This window comes from Drosophila suzukii, chromosome 3, assembly GCF_043229965.1.
Source record: "Drosophila suzukii chromosome 3, CBGP_Dsuzu_IsoJpt1.0, whole genome shotgun sequence".
Taxonomy (NCBI): domain Eukaryota; kingdom Metazoa; phylum Arthropoda; class Insecta; order Diptera; family Drosophilidae; genus Drosophila; species Drosophila suzukii.
The window spans coordinates 31814645-31836038 of record NC_092082.1 but is presented as its reverse complement, the minus strand read 5'-3'; the positions used below and the strand labels follow the sequence as shown (position 1 = coordinate 31836038).

Sequence of the window (21394 nt, the reverse complement as noted above, 5' to 3'; positions counted from 1 at the left end):
TGCGCTGATTTGAGCAAGCAAGGTGCGAATTTGTTTGAAGGTGAGCGTTGAATTGACGGTGACGCGGCGCAGATTCAGTTTGACACAGCGAACTGCCAACTCCCATTTCCCTGGCCAATGAGGAGCTCTAGGGGGAATGAGTATCCACTGAATTACATCATCCGCCAGAGTGGATGTGCCGATGTCCTTGTGTCGTTGTGATGAAAGCATATCTTGCATTTCGTTATGGGATCGCCTAGCTCCAATAAAGTTTGTTCGGTTGTCGCTGTAGATCTTTTACACTTGCCACGCAGGGATATGAAGCGCCGCAAGGCAGCCAGGAAGGTTTCTGTTGTCAGGTCTGTGGCAAGTTCCAGGTGTATGGCCGAGGTGACCATGCAGACGAACAGGCAAATGTAGCCCTTGCTGATACGTGGCTTTCGAACTTTGGCATCCTTCAGAAAGATTGGATCTGCATAGTCGCAACCAGTATTGACAAGTGGAAGGGCTTGAGTGTCACGCACGCTGGGTAAAGCAGTCATTTGTTGTCGGGCAGTGTGGTAGCGTTGACGAAAGCAGAATAAACAGTCGTGTGTTATTCTGCGAATAAGATTACGTGCTCCAATTATCCAGAATCTCTGACGAACGATTACAAACAGGGAAGAAACGCCAGTGTGAAGATTTACTCGGTGCTCGTGTTTCAGGATCAGATTCGAAATGCGTTTTTGGTGGCAAAACTGGATGTTTTGCCTCTCGTGACAATTACGATTGGTGTAGTCGTCCGCCTACCCTCAGCAGGTCGTGTTCGTCTATCATTGGTGCAAGTTTGACCAACTGCGATCGGTTCCTTAGGGGTTTCTTGGCAAGGAGCAATTGATAGTCCTCGTGGAAACAGAGTTGCGCGTGTTTTATACAAATGATCCTTTCTGCCCTAATCTCTTCAAATATAAGAGCTCTTGAGGCCTTATCGCAGGATGGATTTAGTGTACGTTGAATGAATCACTTCACATAGGCAACAATGTGAACAAGCTTGAGCCAAGAAGAAACTCGTGCGATCAGCTCATTGAGTGGATGAACCTGAGTTGCAACAGCCATTGTAGCTTTACCTGGAGTCTTGCATCATATGGAGTTGCCTTTTTAACGGCTACCCCACACGCGTTGGTCCGAAGAGAGGGTTAACTTCAAAGGCGGCATGCGCGTGGCATACGTGCGTTTTATTCTGTGAACAATTCAAATCAGCCTCATACACTTCAAACTAACTTAATCTTACCGCAGTGTGCCCTCCTACAATTCGCAAGACAATGAGAAGCACATTTTTTGGCGGCATTCACTATACCGATATTAGTAGGCCCACACTTCAAGGGCCAAGAAATCCATACGAGATCGGATAACTTAACAAATACTAGATTTTTCTTACGATACTTTTTCTAGCTATTAAAATGTTTGACCGTCGACATCCCCGACCCCGTGAAGAACCGCTTCACTCAAATACAAAACTGCAAGTTTTGAGACGGGCCGCAACATTGTCCGAGATTGGCCATTGTCGTTCACGCGCACAGTGCACATTGGGCGATTTTCCCAAAAAAGTGGCATAAAGTCAAAAAATGTATGATAGAATATTAAAAAAACCTTGTTATTTATTAATAGTAAACACTTCAGGAAGCTTAAAAAAATTTTTGTTTTTTGCTGGGTGGCAACTCTCTTTATGTGGCAGCCTCTTAAAGTCAGCTGATGGCAAGCAGCTTTCGATTGTAAAAGTTACTGCGAAAATTTTACTTCTGCAATTGATCAGTGTGCGTATGTTTTTATGCAGTTTAATATATATATTTAGTATGGAAAACAAAGATCAAGGTATATATAATCTGTATGTTATGGCAAAAGTACATAAATATTTGTGTTGTTGTTTTTGTCCAGTGTTGTTGTTGGTTGTATTTGAACTAAAATTTTAACAATTGTAATCGTGTTCCGTGAAGTATTTCTATATCAAGAGCAAGCCAGAGCAGGCAACTAATAATGGCAAGTTACTAACTTAAATGTCTATTTTCATTTGGTAAAAATCTCATTTCCCCGTTTTCCCCCGTTTATACAAAAAATGCACTTGTAGTTGTTGTTGCGATTACCAACAGCGAGCTTGCCGATATTTGGAACGGCAACAATCGAAACGCAAGCGCTGTAACGTCGTTTATTTTAACAAAAATAAATAAAGATGATTTGAGCATATCGCACATGAATGCAATAGAAGCCAAAGTATCAATTTTTGTAAATCATATTAAACGGTATTTACGCAAACATCACGCAGATCTGGATAAAATTAAGTCGATTTACTCAGAATGGTTTTCAAAAAGCTTTGAAATACGAATCGATATGGAGGATACCAAAAATTCATCACCTTCCAAAATAGGACGCCCAAAATTAGGGTATACAGAGGCCGGGTCAAGGCTTAGAAGGAAAATGGCTCTAGAAGTTGCCATAGAAAATGACATGTCAACTCCTTTACTTCTGCATGCAGCCTCAACATCTGCGCGAAAAAGAAAAAATAATGAAGCAGTCGGCGTGCAGCAGGAAGTCAATATAGAAAAAAAAATTAAGAATGTGTCAAACAAAGAGCCTTTAAAAATGTCAAATAATGTAGCCTTAGCCTATATATTGGAAAATGGGCTAACAAAACAACAATATATTAATACTAAGAAACTAAATAAGGCGTACGGGAACGACATATATCCTGGTTATGATGCAATAAAACAAACGAAGATGCAGTGCAGACCAACAGGAGTACAAATTACAGAATCTGTTGCAAAGGTTTCTTTGCAGGATTTGCTAAGCCATACGGCTGAACGAATTTTAGTTTTACAAAAGGAAGTTTTGGAACAAATGGAAAATGTTACAGAGTGCACACTTATTGCATGTTATGGATTTGATTGGTCGACCGGTCAAAGTTCCTATAAACAGAAATTCGATTTTGATGAACCCGATTCTTCCGACAGTTCTCTATTCGTGGCAACTATGATTCCAATAAGATTAGTGGATTCCTTAAATCGTTTAATTTTGGTAAACAAAAGCCCCCAGTCTGTACGCTTCTGCAGGCCGATTAAAATTGAATACGCTAAAGAAAGCATTGCAAAAATCCAAGAAGAAAAGCATAATTTAGATATGCAAGTAGCAAACTTGCACAATTTTAAATCACATAGCGCAAACATTTCGGTTAATTTTAAAACATATATGACATTGATTGACGGCAAGGTACTTAATGTTTTAACAAATACGAAATCTACGCAATGTTGTCCTATATGTGCCATAAATCCAAAAGCGCTTATGCACATTAATGATTTCAGTTCTAAAATTTTTAAACCTAAACCTGACTCTTTGAAATACGGCGTTAGTCCGTTACACGCCTGGATCAGGTTTATGGAATTCGTTTTAAACATATCATATCGAATCGATATTAAAACTTGGCACGTAAAAGGAGAGAATAAAAACAAAATGATATCGCGGAAGAAGGAAATCCAACAAAGAATATGGAAGGAAATGGGATTACATATTAGCATACCAAAACAGAATGGATCTGGTAACAGCAACGATGGGAATACGGCGAGGCGAATCTTTGCAAATACCAAACTTTTTGCAGAAATCACATTGTTTGACGAGGTCCTATTAAATAAATTCCACCATTTATTAATAGCAATTTCGTGTGAATTTGCCATAAACACAGACAAATTTCGAAGTTTTTGCAACGATACATTTTTATTGTATATGCAGGCGTATCCATGGTACCCAATGTCCCCAACAGTTCATAAGATTATAGTTCACGGATCAGATATTATGGATCAGTTTGTAGTTCCTGTTGGGTGCCTGGGCGAAAATGCATCAGAGGCACGCAACAAACTCTATAAAATGGACCGACGTTCCCATGCTAGAAAAAATTGCAGGCTAAATAATATAACTGACGTTTTTTATAGATCTATTGACTCATCCGACCCTCTAATTTCAAGCTTGAATATAAATAATACTCCAAAACTGCTTAAAAAAAAATCACTTCCTGCAGAAGTTATTGCGTTTTTGGAAACTCCAACCTTAAATATAAGTTCATGCTATATATCTGAAGAAAATAATAATGAAAATTTTAATTTTAATAATAATAATAACATGGATAGTGAAACAGATGACGAAGAAGATTATGATAACATCAATGAATATTCGTTCGTTTTAGATGAGGAAGATTTTTAACTGCTTATTTGTAAAGATTTTAATAATATAACTACATATATGAATAAAAATTTGTAATCTTTTTTATTTAATATTATGTCTAAGTATAATAAAATAAAGCTTTTTATTTTCTTTCAATTTTAGTTGAACATTTTTAATTTTTTCTTAAATAAATGCACTTATTATTGGCGGAAAAAAAGGAGTGACCCAATTGTCGAAAAAAAAAATCCGAAATTACAGTTAAATATAACGAACATTTAAAAAAAAAAATATGTCTCTAGCTTTATTTTTAGACTTTATGCCGCCAAAATCGACAAATCGCCCATTGTGCAGTGGCGCGTCTGACGACTTCATCAGCTTCGCTGTAGACCTCCTCCACGATGCCCTTGCGCCACTCTCGTATGGGCAAGGCAGGATCGCAGATGAAGACCATATCGCCCTGGGGGATGGGCTTCGTTTTCCGGCACCACTTCTCGCGGCGCATAAGCGTAGGCAGGTACTCCAGGACCCACCTCCTCCAGAAACGGTCTCGCAGCATGCGAGCAATCCTCCACTGCTTTCGCGTAGAACCCTCCTTGGGCACCTCCGCATCCAATCCAGGCGTATTCGGCAGGTCAGCTGATCCCTTGAGCAGATAGTTTGGCGTCAACGGCGCCACTTGGTCCGCATCCACCGGCAAGTGGGTGAGCGGACGCGAGTTGACCACATTCTCCGCCTCGATCAGGAAACTCTCCAAAACGTGATCCTTCGGCGCGACTTCCTTCAGGGTATGGCGCAGCACTCGTTTGACGTACTACACCATCCGCTCCCATACTCCGCCCTCAGACGGGTTCGATGGGCAATTGAAAACGCATTCAATGCTTCTGCTGGACAACTCACTCTGTATCCTCTCCGTCTCGAACACGTTTCCAAGTCGCCTGGCCTACCTGTCAGCTCCCACGAAGTTCTTGCCGTTATCACTCCGCAGTCTATGTAGACGAAGTTCCTGATCGCTATTATGCAGGAATCCGTCGACAGGTCATGCGCCAGCTCCAGATGAATCGCCCTTGTCGTCAAGCACGTGAACAAGGCGACGCTTCTCTCTGTGACGGGATACAGTCACGAGCAGTGGCCCAAATCCGGTGTACTTGAATGGTCATCCCCCCCCGCTTCCAGTCGATCCTCTGGAAGGGGTTCCATTATCGGCGGCATCGGCCGCGTTCGCTGCAACTTGTACTCGTTACACGACGGGATTACTTCCTTCAGCACTCGTCTCATCTTCGTGACCAAGAACCTCGTCCGGATCTGAGCAATCGTCGCATCCACGTTTTGATGTTTCATCTGGGCTTGAAAGTGACTGTGCCTGTCTGACAGTATTTCGGACCTCCTCGCACTGTACGGCATGCACAGCGCGGCATCAACTCTGCCATGAACTCGCAGATCTCCGAGTTCATCCACGTAAGGCGCCAGACCTCGAATCTCACTCGAGCTGGCAACGTCGTTTCCGCATTCCGCCGACCTCATCTCGTCGGGGAACGATTCCAATTGGGCCTGTCTGACTAACAAGTTCTCCGCGGCCTCACACTCCGTTGCAGTGAGTCCGTACTCCTCGAGCTCGCTTCTCTGCTTGCGGCACCAACGCGCAAACCTCAAGACCCAGGCTGTGGTCCTCACCAGGCGGCTGAAGCTCGAGAATCTCTGGAACGGAATGGCGAATTCATTTGCGGCCACCAATGCAAACTCACTGGACATCTCCTCTTCATCAGGCGCATCTGGAACACGCTCGGTTCCCTCCTCAGGCGCCGACCAGCCGCTCGCTGGCTCCATCAGAAATGCGGGTCCGCTTAGCCAACGTGATTCCGGGCTAAGGTCCGCCTAATTCTGCGACCGCGTCGCATCATCCGCTGCGTTGTCAGCTGTAGGTACCCATCGCCATTGGGAAACCTTCGACGATTCCGGCGGTGTGCCGGCGGTGAGTGTTGTCGATCCATCTCAGCAACGTTTTTGAGTCCGTCCAGAACACCGTCTCGCTGATGTCCGCACTGTGCTCCTCCTTGACAGTGTTCATCAGTCTGGTTCCAAGAACCGCTGCCTGCAGCTCCAACCTTGGGATCGACATCGTTCTCATCGGCACGCTCTTCGTCTTTGCGCACACGAAGCTAACCAGCACGTTGTCATTCTCGTACGTGACCCTCCAATAGGCTACCGCCGCGAATGGAGATTGACTTTCATCCACGAACACGTGCAACTCGATGGTCCGAGCTGCTCCATGCCCAAAATAGTGACGTGGGCATCGGAACTGTCCCACGGCGTTTATCTTCCTGTGCCAGGCCGCAAAGGCTTTGCCTATCTCATCCGGTAGTGGTTCGTCCCATTGTATCTTCTGCCTCCAGATCTCTCTTAACAACAGCTTCGCTGTAATCATCAGGCAGCACAGGAATCCAAATGGGATTCCCTCTTTGTAGGGACTCGATCTCCACTTAGAACGCTACTTGGCACTCGGAGTAGCCTCCACGTTGAATCTGAAGCCGTCCGTGGCTACCTGCCAGCGCATTCCAAGGATCTCCCAACGGCGCTTCCATAATTCGAGTCCAGCTTCCGCATGTATGTCCTTCACTCGGGTAAATACACTGATATTTTCGCTATCTGTAGCGTAACTGGCCACCTAGTCAGCGACGTAGTGGTGGATGAAGATGGCCTTGACTGCCCTCGGATCCTAATCCCGAAACTTCAGGGCATTTACCGTCTTTACATAATGCGCAGCGCTCGGCGAGCAGGCTGCTCCAAGCGTCATTACGTTCATCTCGTACACATCCGGGTCTCGATCGTCATTGCCATCTCTCCAAAGGAATCGTTGGGAACATCGATCCCCGCGTCGGATCAGCACTTGGTGGAACATCTCCTTGGTATCACCGCAGACTCAGAGCACAGTTGGCAAGGGCGTGTAATGCTGAGGCCCCTTGTCCAGCGCAGAATTTAGCGAGGTTCCTCCAACCTTGGCTGCAGCATCGTAGATAAACCGGAACTTACCGGGCTTGTTCTGGTTTTCGACCGCGACCTCATCCTGCTGCAGCTTCCTTGCATATCCTTTGGATACGTTATCCTTGACGATACGATCGTATTCCAATGCCAACTGCCCGTTGCGCTTCAACTTCTTCTCGACGTTGATCAGCCGTCTGTGCGCCATCTCGTAGCTCCGTGGCAGCACAGCGTAGTCGTCCTTCCAGAGTAATCCCGTCTGGTAGCGACTCCCCACTTTCACCGTTGTGTCTTCGAGGATCCTTTGTGCCCACGTGATATCGCTGGCTGCGACCTGTGGCGCGAGCTTAACACCAAAGCTTTCCATCTCGAAGTAGTCCTCCACCATCTGTTCCATCGTATCATCCATTTACACGGCTAGTAGGCAGGACCTCGGTGACGGCGTAGTCGATTGCCCACTTACTGGTCCCTCTCTGACAAACCGCCTCGACCTAAGTGGCAATCCCAAATGTCCATGGTCCAGTCCGATGAGCAACTTAGGCACCACGTTCATCGGCAGACGCGCATCCTTATGCACGCCTTGAACATGTCGTCGGCCTAACGTCTGCATCGGCAGACTCAGGCTCAAAGCGTGGCGAGTGGGCTTCATCCTTTATCCAAGAGCGCATATGTGTCCACCTGGCGACCAACTCCGTACAGCGTTACTGGTAGTATACGGAACAAAAGTCGGCCTCTCTCGGTGTCAACGCAGCTTAAGTTCCTCTGCACGGGCGTCTCCGCTGGCTGCGGGGCCCTTCTCTCCAGGCTGTTTCTGGGGACAGCCGACTGCTGGCTCCCCTCGTGGTCCCTGTAACCACCTCGTGGCGAAGACCTCCTGACCGGGCCGCGTCTGAAAACTGCTGACTGCTGGTTTCCTCCGTTGTGGCTCCTGAAGCCACCTCGCTGAGTCGGCCATCTTCTCTCCTCGTCCGCGCCATTTAGCAGACGGTGATGCAATCTACGGCATCCGTTGATCTGGCACTCGCCACTCCGTAAGCATGTGAAGCAGATGCCTCTTCACCATGCTCCACCTACCCGGTGGCGAAGCTCCAATGAACTCCCTGCAGCTCGTCACACCATGTTGCCCCCAACAGATTGGACAACCTCCATGCCGATCATCCTGTTGATCGCATCCGTTCTGGTCGACGCTCGCATGCAGAACTCGACGCTTTGGCTCCTTTCCCTCGACGTCCACACGACGTTTGCGTACTCCTGTAGCCACGCGCTGAAGTGCGCTACAGTGGGAAAGGGCTTGATCGATGCAGCGGGCCTGGCCCAGTCTACTCGCTTGCTCGTAAGAAGCTTCGTCACAAGCTCCTCCATTAGCGTTGGGTTCCGCAGGTGCTGCTCCGCCATCGCTGACTGCAAGAAGGCCGTGAGGTTACAAACTCGGGTTGCGAAGGGAACGATCCTCGCCAGGTGCTGCTCCGAAATCGGCGGCACCTCTCGCACGCTGTTCAGCTGGCTGCGTATAAGCTGCTCCGGTCGGCCAAACCTAAAGAGCAGCTGCTCCATCACGGCGCTGACGTTCCCATGGTGAATCAGCAGCGACTTCACTGTCTCGCGTGCTTCATCCTTCAGCGCCTTCAACAACCTCTGGTTGTTCTTCAAGTCTGTGCAGTTGTATGCTTGGGTCGTCTCCACAAACGCATAGTTAAAGATCGGCCACTCCTCGGGCTGCCCTCCAAGAACAGGCAGGTCCGGAAGCCTCCTTGGCCCATACACTGCTTGGGATCCATTCGGCGTCATCGAGGCGTAGGATCCGACAAATGGCGATGCTGTTGCCACGTTGTGGATGCTCCCGCCCGGTAGCACGAATTCATGCGCTGTCTGCGCCACACTTGTAGCACACAGTGGCTCCACAAGATGATTGCTAGTCGTTAGCAATGGCGGTCCACTCCAAGACGGCGGCAGCGCGCAGTCCGCACTGGTCGCACCGACACCGTTATGTGGGACCGGCCCGACCCCGTTAGTTGAGGCCTCACCGTTAGATGTGGCTAATGGCGGTCCGTTCCAAGATGGCGGCCGCACCGACGCTCCACTCCACTGGCACCATCTGCGCTTGGGTCAACTACGATTGGCGCGCAATTGGCGGTGCTCGCACTGTTCAGGGCTTTAACCTGCATCAGCTCCTCCTCCAACGTCGCAATCCTTTTCAAAAGGTCCGACGTGAGGGGCTGTGACAGCAGTATTCCTGGGTTGGGACGCTACTGTAGTCACCGTAGTGACTGGGCTAGAAATGGCCGCCGCGGGGGTTTTGTTCACTCGCAACCGGTTTTCTGCTCCACTACTCCCTGGCTGCTGATCTGCTTGCGTTGCTGTAGGGGTGGCTTCCCCTCCTCTCAGCCGTGAACTCCTCTTGGGAGAATGCTGCATCCCAACAGGTCCAAATATGGCGCTGCCTCAGCGCTCTCCAAAATGGCGGCCAAGAAATCCATACGAGATCGGATAACTTAACAAATACTAGGTTTTCCTTACAATACTTATTCTACCTATCGATTACAATGTTTGACGTCGACACCAGGCATTGATCCTTGTCCCGTAGCCACAAAAATCCATTCCACCACTTATGGAAGTCGATGAGGTCAGCAGCCATCAGACCCCTGAAGGCGCAGTCAGCTGGGTTTGATTTGGAGTCTACGTGCCGCTAGGCCTTCCTAGGAATAGTGTCAAAGATTTCCGAGGTTCTGTTTCCAACAAAAGGCTTTAGTTGGGCTGGTGCATAGAATAACCAGGAGAGCACTATTGATGAGTCGGACCAGGCCAAAACAGTTATGTTCTTGTGGCGCAATCCAGAAGAGATCGAACGAATGAGTTAGATTACAAGAAGTGCTCCGCAAATCTCCAGGCGTGGCAAGGATTGTTGTTTCAGTGGCGCCACCCTTGTCTTCGCAGCCGCAAAAGATAAAGAGATGGATCCGTCGTCATTTGTAACTCTGCTGTACACCACAGCAGCATACGCGTTGGTTAAAGAATCCGAAAATCCGTGGAGCTGTATATTGTCTGCGTCGTTGGCAACGAAGCGTGGTAATTGGAATTTTTATGGAGTGTCTAGATCTGCTCTCCACTTCAGCCAGTTGTCCGCTAATTTGGTTGGGAGCGGGTCATCCCAATCCAAGTTTAAGAGCCAGAGTTTTTGGAAAATAATCTTAAACTGTATTACAATTCGTGCTAAGAGTTCAAGAGGATTAAATATCCTGGAGACGTCGGACAAAACTTGTCTCTTTGTGCAGTCAGGACTTGCCGCTAGACCAATGTTGTACGTTAGAATGTCTTTTCCAGGATCCCAGTATAGTCCGAAAACCTTAACTGGCGACGATTGTGCGTCAGAATCATCCTTCTGTATGAATGAGGTATTGGATACCCATTTCACGAGTTCCAGATTTGCGCACGACATCAGCTGAATCAACTCGTCTCGGTTTCGACGTAGTTCATCCTCATTGTTTGACCCAGTAAGAACATCATCGACATAAAAATCTTCCAGTAGGATTTTTGAAGCATTCGGGTATTCCTCTTGATGATCCACAGCGAGTTGTTCCAGGACTCGTACCGCCAGGAAGGGTACACATGACGTTCCGTACACAATTGGAAATGTTTAATCGGATCGTATGGATCCTCTCTCCAAACGATCTTCTGTGCTTTTCGTTAACCCATATTTGGCGGAACATTTTAACGATGTCCGCTGAGAATGCGAACTTGTACATTCTAAAGCGTAGGCACACAGCAAACAGATCGCGTTGGACACTGGGCCCTGTGAAAAGAGTGTCATTTAAGGCCTTACCGTTAGCGTCGCGAAAGGATCCACCAAAGACCACTCGCAGTTTACGGCCGAGCACTGGGTGGTGGGGAAGAAGGAACTGATTCCCAGTAGCGATTTCCTCTGACGGCACCTCACGCCCCAGATTGATATACTCCCGCATAAGTCGTCGCTCCACCGATTTGAAACGTTTAAGAGCGCCATGAGTTTCTCCGAATTCCGACTGTGGGTGGCGAGAAAGTGCTTCTCGACCTAGTCGTCTTCTGGTTCCAATTTTGTGTTGCTTTGAACGTTCTCCAGTTCCCAAAACTTCTGAAGCGTGTTGTCGATATCCATATTTATGGTTAGTGCATTAGCGTTGCTTGCGTTCGATGTGATGAGTGATTACCCATCCGAATACCGACGAAATAGCGATAATCATCTTTCGTCCTGTGAACACTGACCATACGTGTTCGCTTCCCAATAGTATACCTACAGGTGTGTTTGCGTTGAAATGTGTATCCGCCTGCTGCAGATCCTTAAATACCAAGAGTGTCGATGTGTCGATATTTTGGCGTTCCAGAGATGAGGTGAGTCTGCCTAGCACGTGGGCATAGACACTAAAGCTCGAGTTGCAGGCTGGGTGGTTTGCGGTACCTTTCGCCCTTTGGACTAACGCAGGTCCTGCGCAAGCTAGCGATTTCCTCACTCCACCAGTACACTGGCGCGTGGTGCTTCCGATAGGTCTGCTTTGGTCACAGGCTTCCTCCAGTCTGGCTGCCAATTTGTTGGCTGCTTCATCTGTCGAGTCCAACTCAGATACAGCCAATCCCTCCAGTGCACTGGCAAAGTTCTGTGGCCTAAAAGTGTCCTGGCGGTAGGCTTTTCTTGGCCAGGTTATCGGCTGGCTTTGGCACGGTGGACCGCCAACTGTCAGCAGGATGCCCTCATGGTCACTGGTCGCTTATCCTCCAGCGTGTGCTACGGGATAAGGAGCTGCTCGCGAACGATAGGTCTATGATTGAACCGGCCCCAGCTCTGTTGAAGGTGTGCTGGGAGCCCTCGTTCAACAGGACGATGTCCAGCGACGCAATAGCTTCAATGATGGTGCGCCCCCTGGCGTTGGTATAGAGGAAGCCCCATTCCTCGGCCCAGGCGTTAAAGTCGCCTCCGATCACCACGTTGCTCTTTCCTTTCAGGTCGCTGATCAGCTCGTCCAGGATCCTGCTAAAGGACGTCAGTGACAGACTGGGGGCCAGGTAGCAGCCATGTGCCGCCTACGTTCGCTCGGACAAACCCCTCTGCTGCCCTCATGTCCCGCATGAGTGGTGCACCCACTCCGCAGAGCCACAGTGCCACTTTGCCTGTGCGATCCGTGACCCAATCGTTAGTGCTCACCACTCTGTAAGGCTCACTGAGTATCGCCACCTCTGAACCCAGTTCGCGCACCGTCTGCTTCATTAGGTCCTGCGCGGCCCTGCAGTGGTTCAGGTTTAGCTGGATCAACTGCATGTCGGTCGAGGCCTCCCTGTCCCGCTGGTTGTGGCTGAGCAGAATCTGCTTCCTGCCTGGTGCCTGGTCTCCTTCCTTCCTGCCGCAGAGCAGAGTAAGCATGAAGGCTCCTTGCTGCACTTGGCTGCCTTGTGCCCTTTTTCACCACATCTTATGCAGCAATATCTCCTCTCCACAAGTCTTACTGGCGCCAGCGTGCGTCGCCTCTCTTTCTTGTGGCTCTTTTGGCGGGTTTTTCGGGTGCTCCTGGGAGCTTTGACACTTTTCTGCTGCGTTGGGCACGTTGATGGTGGCGCCATTCGAGCTGCGGGTCCTCTAGCCAAAGACAGCTTTATCCTTCGCCAAGGCTCCGTTGTGCTGCAGCATCTCTCCTCCAGACAGGCGTTGTCTGCTGTTCTTTGTCGGCGCTCAGCAAGCTTCGAGAGCATTTCGAGCACACAATTGCAGCATCCTGCCCATTCTCCCAAATACTGTCGTCCTTACCGCCCTCTCTGTTCGCCTCTAGGATGTTCGTGTGAAGCGCCTTCATGCGCACGAACGTCTCCCTCGTGGCGACAGTTACGTGGCGCTCCGTCTTTTCCATCACCTTGGTGGATACCTCCTGCAGGAGCTTCCCCAGCTCCAAGAGATCCTCAAGGCAGCTTGCCCTGTGGGAGGCCTTGCTCCTTTTGGCCGGCGTTGTCCTCTGCGAGTTTGCTGGGCTGGTCACACCATGTTGCCCCCAACAGATTGGACAACCTCCATGCCGATCATCCTGTTGATCGCATCCGTTCTGGTCGACGCTCGCATGCAGAACTCGACGCTTTGGCTCCTTTCCCTCGACGTCCACACGACGTTTGCGTACTCCTGTAGCCACGCGCTGAAGTGCGCTACAGCGGGAAAGGGCTTGATCGATGCAGCGGGCCTGGCCCAGTCTACTCGCTTGCTCGTAAGAAGCTTCGTCACAAGCTCCTCCATTAGCGTTGGGTTCCGCAGGTGCTGCTCCGCCATCGCTGACTGCAAGAAGGCCGTGAGGTTACAAACTCGGGTTGCGAAGGGAACGATCCTCGCCAGGTGCTGCTCCGAAATCGGCGGCACCTCTCGCACGCTGTTCAGCTGGCTGCGTATAAGCTGCTCCGGTCGGCCAAACCTAAAGCGCAGCTGCTCCATCACGGCGCTGACGTTCCCATGGTGAATCAGCAGCGACTTCACTGTCTCGCGTGCTTCATCCTTCAGCGCCTTCAACAACCTCTGGTTGTTCTCCAAGTCTGTGCAGTTGTATGCTTGGGTCGTCTCCACAAACGCATAGTTAAAGATCGGCCACTCCTCGGGCTGCCCTCCAAGAACAGGCAGGTCCGGAAGCCTCCTTGGCCCATACACTGCTTGGGATCCATTCGGCGTCATCGAGGCGTAGGATCCGACAAATGGCGATGCTGTTGCCACGTTGTGGATGCTCCCGCCCGGTAGCACGAATTCATGCGCTGTCTGCGCCACACTTGTAGCACACAGTGGCTCCACAAGATGATTGCTAGTCGTTAGCAATGGCGGTCCACTCCAAGACGGCGGCAGCGCGCAGTCCGCACTGCTCGCACCGACACCGTTATGTGGGACCGGCCCGACCCCGTTAGTTGAGGCCTCACCGTTAGATGTGGCTAATGGCGGTCCGCTCCAAGATGGCGGCCGCACCGACGCTCCACTCCACTGGCACCATCTGCGCTTGGGTCAACTACGATTGGCGCGCAATTGGCGGTGCTCGCACTGTTCAGGGCTTTAACCTGCATCAGCTCCTCCTCCAACGTCGCAATCCTTTTCAAAAGGTCCGACGTGAGGGGCTGTGACAGCAGTATTCCTGGGTTGGGACGCTACTGTAGTCACCGTAGTGACTGGGCTAGAAATGGCCGCCGCGGGGGTTTTGTTCACTCGCAACCGGTTTTCTGCTCCACTACTCCCTGGCTGCTGATCTGCTTGCGTTGCTGTAGGAGTGGCTTCCCCTCCTCTCAGCCGTGAACTCCTCTTGGGAGAATGCTGCATCCCAACAGGTCCAAATATGGCGCTGCCTCAGCGCTCTCCAAAATGGCGGCCAAGAAATCCATACGAGATCGGATAACTTAACAAATACTAGATTTTCCTTACAATACTTATTCTACCTATCGATTACAATGTTTGACGTCGACACCAGGCATTGATCCTTGTCCCGTAGCCACAAAAATCCATTCCACCACATATGGAAGTCGATGAGGTCAGCAGCCATCAGACCCCTGAAGGCGCAGTCAGCTGGGTTTGATTTGGAGTCTACGTGCCGCTAGGCCTTCCTAGGAATAGTGTCAAAGATTTCCGAGGTTCTGTTTCCAACAAAAGGCTTTAGTTGGGCTGGTGCATAGAATAACCAGGAGAGCACTATTGATGAGTCGGACCAGGCCAAAACAGTTATGTTCTTGTGGCGCAATCCAGAAGAGATCGAACGAATGAGTTAGATTACAAGAAGTGCTCCGCAAATCTCCAGGCGTGGCAAGGATTGTTGTTTCAGTGGCGCCACCCTTGTCTTCGCAGCCGCAAAAGATAAAGAGATGGATCCGTCGTCATTTGTAACTCTGCTGTACACCACAGCAGCATACGCGTTGGTTAAAGAATCCGAAAATCCGTGGAGCTGTATATTGTCTGCGTCGTTGGCAACAAAGCGTGGTAATTGGAATTTTTATGGAGTGTCTAGATCTGCTCTCCACTTCAGCCAGTTGTCCGCTTGAGCGGGTCATCCCAATCCAAGTTTAAGAGCCAGAGTTTTTGGAAAATAATCTTAAACTGTATTACAATTCGTGCTAAGAGTTCAAGAGGATTAAATATCCTGGAGACGTCGGACAAAACTTGTCTCTTTGTGCAGTCAGGACTTGCCGCTAGACCAATGTTGTACGTTAGAATGTCTTTTCCAGGATCCCAGTATAGTCCGAGAACCTTAACTGGCGACGATTGTGCGTCAGAATCATCCTTCTGTATGAATGAGGTATTGGATACCCATTTCACGAGTTCCAGATTTGCGCACGACATCAGCTGAATCAACTCGTCTCGGTTTCGACGTAGTTCATCCTCATTGTTTGACCCAGTAAGAACATCATCGACATAAAAATCTTCCAGTAGGATTTTTGAAGCATTCGGGTATTCCTCTTGATGATCCACAGTGAGTTGTTCCAGGACTCGTACCGCCAGGAAGGGTACACATGACGTTCCGTACACAATTGGAAATGCTTAATCGGATCGTATGGATCCTCTCTCCAAACGATCTTCTGTGCTTTTCGTTAACCCATATTTGGCGGAATATTTTAACGATGTCCGCTGAGAATGCGAACTTGTACATTCTAAAGCGTAGGCACACAGCAAACAGATCGCGTTGGACACTGGGCCCTGTGAAAAGAGTGTCATTTAAGGCCTTACCGTTAGCGTCGCGAAAGGATCCACCAAAGACCACTCGCAGTTTACGGCCGAGCACTGGGTGGTGGGGAAGAAGGAACTGATTCCCAGTAGCGATTTCCTCTGGCGGCACCTCACGCCCCAGATTAATATACTCCCGCATAAGTCGTCGCTCCACCGATTTGAAACGTTTAAGAGCGCCATGAGTTTCTCCGAATTCCGACTGTGGGTGGCGAGAAAGTGCTTCTCGACCTAGTCGTCTTCTGGTTCCAATTTTGTGTTGCTTTGAACGTTCTCCAGTTCCCAAAACTTCTGAAGAGTGTTGTCGATATCCATATTTATGGTTAGTGCATTAGCGTTGCTTGCGTTCGATGTGATGAGTGATTACCCATCCGAATACCGACGAAATAGCGATAATCATCTTTCGTCCTGTGAACACTGACCATACGTGTTCGCTTCCCAATAGTATACCTACTGGTGTGTTTGCGTTGAAATGTGTATCCGCCTGCTGCAGATCCTTAAATACCAAGAGTGTCGATGTGTCGATATTTTGGCGTTCCAGAGATGAGGTGAGTCTGCCTAGCACGTGGGCATAGACACTAAAGCTCGAGTTGCAGGCTGGGTGGTTTGCGGTACCTTTCGCCCTTTGGACTAACGCAGGTCCTGCGCAAGCTAGCGATTTCCTCACTCCACCAGTACACTGGCGCGTGGTGCTTCCGATAGGTCTGCTTTGGTCACAGGCTTCCTCCAGTCTGGCTGCCAACTTGTTGGCTGCTTCATCTGTCGAGTCCAACTCAGATACAGCCAATCCCTCCAGTGCACTGGCAAAGTTCTGTGGCCTAAAAGTGTCCTGGCGGTAGGCTTTTCTTGGCCAGGTTATCGGCTGGCTTTGGCACGGTGGACCGCCAACTGTCAGCAGGATGCCCTCATGGTCACTGGCCTCGCTTATCCTCCAGCGTGTGCTACGGGATAAGGAGCTGCTCGCGAACGATAGGTCTATGATTGAACCGGCCCCAGCTCTGTTGAAGGTGTGCTGGGAGCCCTCGTTCAACAGGACGATGTCCAGCGACGCAATAGCTTCAATGATGGTGCGCCCCCTGGCGTTGGTATAGAGGAAGCCCCATTCCTCGGCCCAGGCGTTAAAGTCGCCTCCGATCACCACGTTGCTCTTTCCTTTCAGGTCGCTGATCAGCTCGTCCAGGATCCTGCTAAAGGACGTCAGTGACAGACTGGGGGCCAGGTAGCAGCCATGTGCCGCCTACGTTCGCTCGGACAAACCCCTCTGCTGCCCTCATGTCCCGCATGAGTGGTGCACCCACTCCGCAGAGCCACAGTGCCACTTTGCCTGTGCGATCCGTGACCCAATCGTTAGTGCTCACCACTCTGTAAGGCTCACTGAGTATCGCCACCTCTGAACCCAGTTCGCGCACCGTCTGCTTCATTAGGTCCTGCGCGGCCCTGCAGTGGTTCAGGTTTAGCTGGATCAACTGCATGTCGGTCGAGGCCTCCCTGTCCCGCTGGTTGTGGCTGAGCAGAATCTGCTTCATGCCTGGTGCCTGGTCTCCTTCCTTCCTGCCGCAGAGCAGAGTAAGCATGAAGGCTCCTTGCTGCACTTGGCTGCCTTGTGCCCTTTTTCACCACATCTTATGCAGCAATATCTCCTCTCCACAAGTCTTACTGGCGCCAGCGTGCGTCGCCTCTCTTTCTTGTGGCTCTTTTGGCGGGTTTTTCGGGTGCTCCTGGGAGCTTTGACACTTTTCTGCTGCGTTGGGCACGTTGATGGTGGCGCCATTCGAGCTGCGGGTCCTCTAGCCAAAGTCGGCTTTATCCTTCGCCAAGGCTCCGTTGTGCTGCAGCATCTCTCCTCCAGACCGGCGTTGTCTGCTGTTCTTTGTCGGCGCTCAGCAAGCTTCGAGAGCATTTCGAGCACACAATTGCAGCATCCTGCCCATTCTCCCAAATACTGTCGTCCTTACCGCCCTCTCTGTTCGCCTCTAGGATGTTCGTGTGAAGCGCCTTCATGCGCACGAACGTCTCCCTCGTGGCGACAGTTACGTGGCGCTCCGTCTTTTCCATCACCTTGGTGGATACCTCCTGCAGGAGCTTCCCCAGCTCCAAGAGATCCTCAAGGCAGCTTGCCTCGTGGGAGGCCTTGCTCCTTTTGGCCGGCGTTGTCCTCTGCGAGTTTGCTGGGCTGGCAGGATCACGCGTTCTCTTAGGGGTTTCCTTAACTTCCTCGGTGTCTGCGATCAGCTCATCGACTTGGGTTGAAAAAGGTGCCGGCGAGCTTGCTGCCCTTCCTAAATGCCGCTGCAACTCCATCGGTCCCCTCTCCCGGTTTGCTCGAGTGAGGCTCCCGCGCTGGCCACGGATTTTTCCCTGGCTTACGATGGGGGATATACCGCCCCTTTTCAGTCCCCAGTGCCCCTTTTGATTGGGGACCGACGCGGCGGAGGGGTTGAAATTTAGCCCGATCCTTGGCCTCCTGCCTTTTGCCGTCCCTGAATCCAGGTGCCAGAACTTGGAGAATTTTGAGTATTCAAAATTCAAAAATTCAGACAGTGCCCGCGTGTATGGCGCTTTGCAACACTATGTGCTGTTATGCGCGGTGATCCACGCTGTTAAGCTCCTACCCCCACATTGTTCAACACGGTAAACAGCTAAGGGAAAAAACCGCGCGGGCTGCTGTGCGCGTGGATGCTGTGCGCGTGAGAGAGATTTTCGTGGTGAAGGACTCTCACTCGATGGGCGCGGGAGATACCCAGTCAGTAATATTAAAGCAAAGAATTTAATAGAAGCATGATATTCTTCTACAGTTTCCCGCTAAGGAGGATTCTCCTTTTTTGTGTATTTCTTTCCTTAATTCTACCAGGGGTGTAGGGCTTGTTCAACTCGATATCTTAAAAACAAACAAGTGAAAACGCTATAGTCGATACCATCTACTATTAGATACCCCTTACTCAGCTAAGTGTATTGGGAGCACTCAGGGAGTGCGATAAAGATAGAGTCGAAAGGCGTATATTTCCAAGACTGCACTCGTTATTTATTTACTGTTAAATGAATAGAGCAAATTGGATATTTTTTGGAAAGTGGAATTGATAATCGAAACAAAATCTCATTTAAGCTCGACCATAGCGTTATTTTTTTTTTAAATTTATTATTTTTTTTTTTGTAAGGAAATTAAAAAATGAGTCTCTTTAAACAATTTAAAGAAGCGAATTAAAGAAATACGTGTACTTGTAGGTTAAAAAATAAATGCTATTTTAATATTTAAGTATATATGAACGGTTGATGCATAACTCGTTTGATCTGCGGCTTGAAGCTGACTGACTTATAAAATAGGTCACGTCATAAGGGCGTTTAATTTCAGGAGGCAGTGTCGAGCGGCAGTTGTCTACATCTCGCGCGCTCGCACTGCAGCCCGCTCTCCCACTCCATCTCTCCCTTAAGTCTCCGCTCTGCTCTGGAGCGCTTACGTTAAGTTAGGCTTAAGCAGTTCTTATTACGCACGTTGCGTAAAAACCCCAAAGTACTCCCGTGTTTTTTTGCGTACCACTCGGTCTGGGGACTTTAGCTATTTTTAGCGATCAAGCCACCCCGCCCCAACCTTCTGGTCCTGTCGAAGCCGGATTTCAAAATCTTTGCATTTTCCTCTCCTGGAGTTTCCTTTGATTTTGTCTCAGCAGGCTTGAACCGCTCCAGATAAGTTCCAAATTCTATAACTGCCGGTCATACAGCCAGTTTTTCGAAACCTTTTTCGACTAACTTTCTATATGATATATTGTCTAAGTCCAAGTGATTAATCCGACACAACGGCATTGAATATATATACTACCATTCCGTTATTTGTACCCGACTATACTCCAGTTTCCTTTGCCCATAATTGTACACTTGAAACAATTCCAGTATATATTTCAGTGCTAGTATTCAACAAAAATATTTCTCAAATACATTTTCAATTTCAATTTGTGTAACATATAACTCAGCCACAGTAAAAAATTCCGGATCATAAAACATTTCCTTAAGATTTGCACTCTTTATTATACCCGTTACTCGTAGAGTAAAAGGGTATACTAGATTCGTCGGAAAGTATGTAACAGGCAGAAGGAAGCGTTTCCGACCCCATGAAATATATATATTCTTGATCATGATCACTAGCCGAGTCGATCTAGCCATGTCCGTCTGTCCGTCTGTCTGTCCGGATGAACGCTGAGATCTCGGAAACTATGGGAGCTAGGCTATTGAGATTTGGCGTGCAGATTCCTGAGCTTCTTACGCAGCGCAAGTTTGTTTCAGTAGAGTGCCACGCCCACTCTAACGCCCACAAACCGCCCAAAACTGTGGCTCCTACAGTTTTGATGCTAGAATAACTGAAATGTAATGTTGTCATCAATACCTATCGATTGACCCAAAAAAAAGTTTGCCACGCCCACTTTAACGCACACAAACCGCAAAAACCTGTGACGCCCACAATTTTCATGCTAGATAAAATATTTAACTGAAATGTATTGGTCTCGTCAATACCTATCGATTGGTCCAAAAAAAAATTTGCCACGCCCACTCTAACGCCCATAACGCTTAAATCTGTATACCGCCGGTAGGTGGCGCATTTTCTCGCTTTGCTACTTGCATATCTCTATTTAACTATAGCGTTCTTCCTTGTTTTTTACTGTGTTCCAGCTGCGTGTGTATATTTACATACATATTTTAATAAAGTCCACTCATATCCTCTTTCTTATAAAGTCCACTCCAACTACTTTTCTCGACCTACAAATACGGCTAAACTATTTCTAAAATTAAAAACAAAGTTACAATATCCACAAATTTACTCCAGCAAATCGTTTGCAATTTAGTTGTGCAGGTGACATGTTTGTCACGCACCGACATACAAACATAAGCGAAGTCTTTCCAATTCCCGCAACGTTATTCTGCTATTCGCACCCCACATATGTACATATGTACAGTGTAAATACATACGTATATCGATATATTCGCCAGTGCACAGTGGGTCAAGAGCTCACAATAAATGTTCCTTCCAAACAATGTTAAAGTCCGTAATTCTTTACATAAGTCCAACCATCCGATATAATAAATATTTATTGACTCTGCCTATCCGGCAGTGTGGCCGTATATATTTACAATCTTGATTGGTTCCTAAATTCCAATTTGTTTCCAATCCGTTTCAGTACTTCTGAATTAAAATTCTTAATTATTTAACGTCACGGCAACATCAGTAAAATCCGCTTTAAACCGATTTATGGCCACAGCTGACTGTCTGATCCACTTTGAGGCCACTGTGAACGCTCCAGGTGCTCCTACCCCAACGTAATCCGCCTGTAAAATCCGACGAGATCACTTCAATTCCTTGTGGCAAACGGTAAAGGCAGCATACGACATATGCTCCTACTGCATTATAGCTGCAGGCGAGAGCTCCGCAGACACGAAATCCATACTAAAGTCCAAGTATGTAAGTACTTATGCAATATTTGCCCCGCAGCTTATGGAACAAATCCAAAAAGGCTCCTCCTAAATACCTCAAGCTCCAGTAACTCCGTCCGAAAATTCCACGTCTTATGGTTGTCGGCT

At 48.7% G+C, this 21394-nt stretch overlaps 1 protein-coding gene across 1 annotated transcript in view; it reads left to right on the top strand.

Annotated features, from left to right (window-relative positions):
- The window catches only part of LOC139352732 (endoplasmic reticulum aminopeptidase 1), a 524301-nt gene that overhangs the window by 222809 nt on the left and 280098 nt on the right, over nucleotides 1-21394 (top strand). The gene's annotated exons all lie outside the window — the stretch shown is intronic.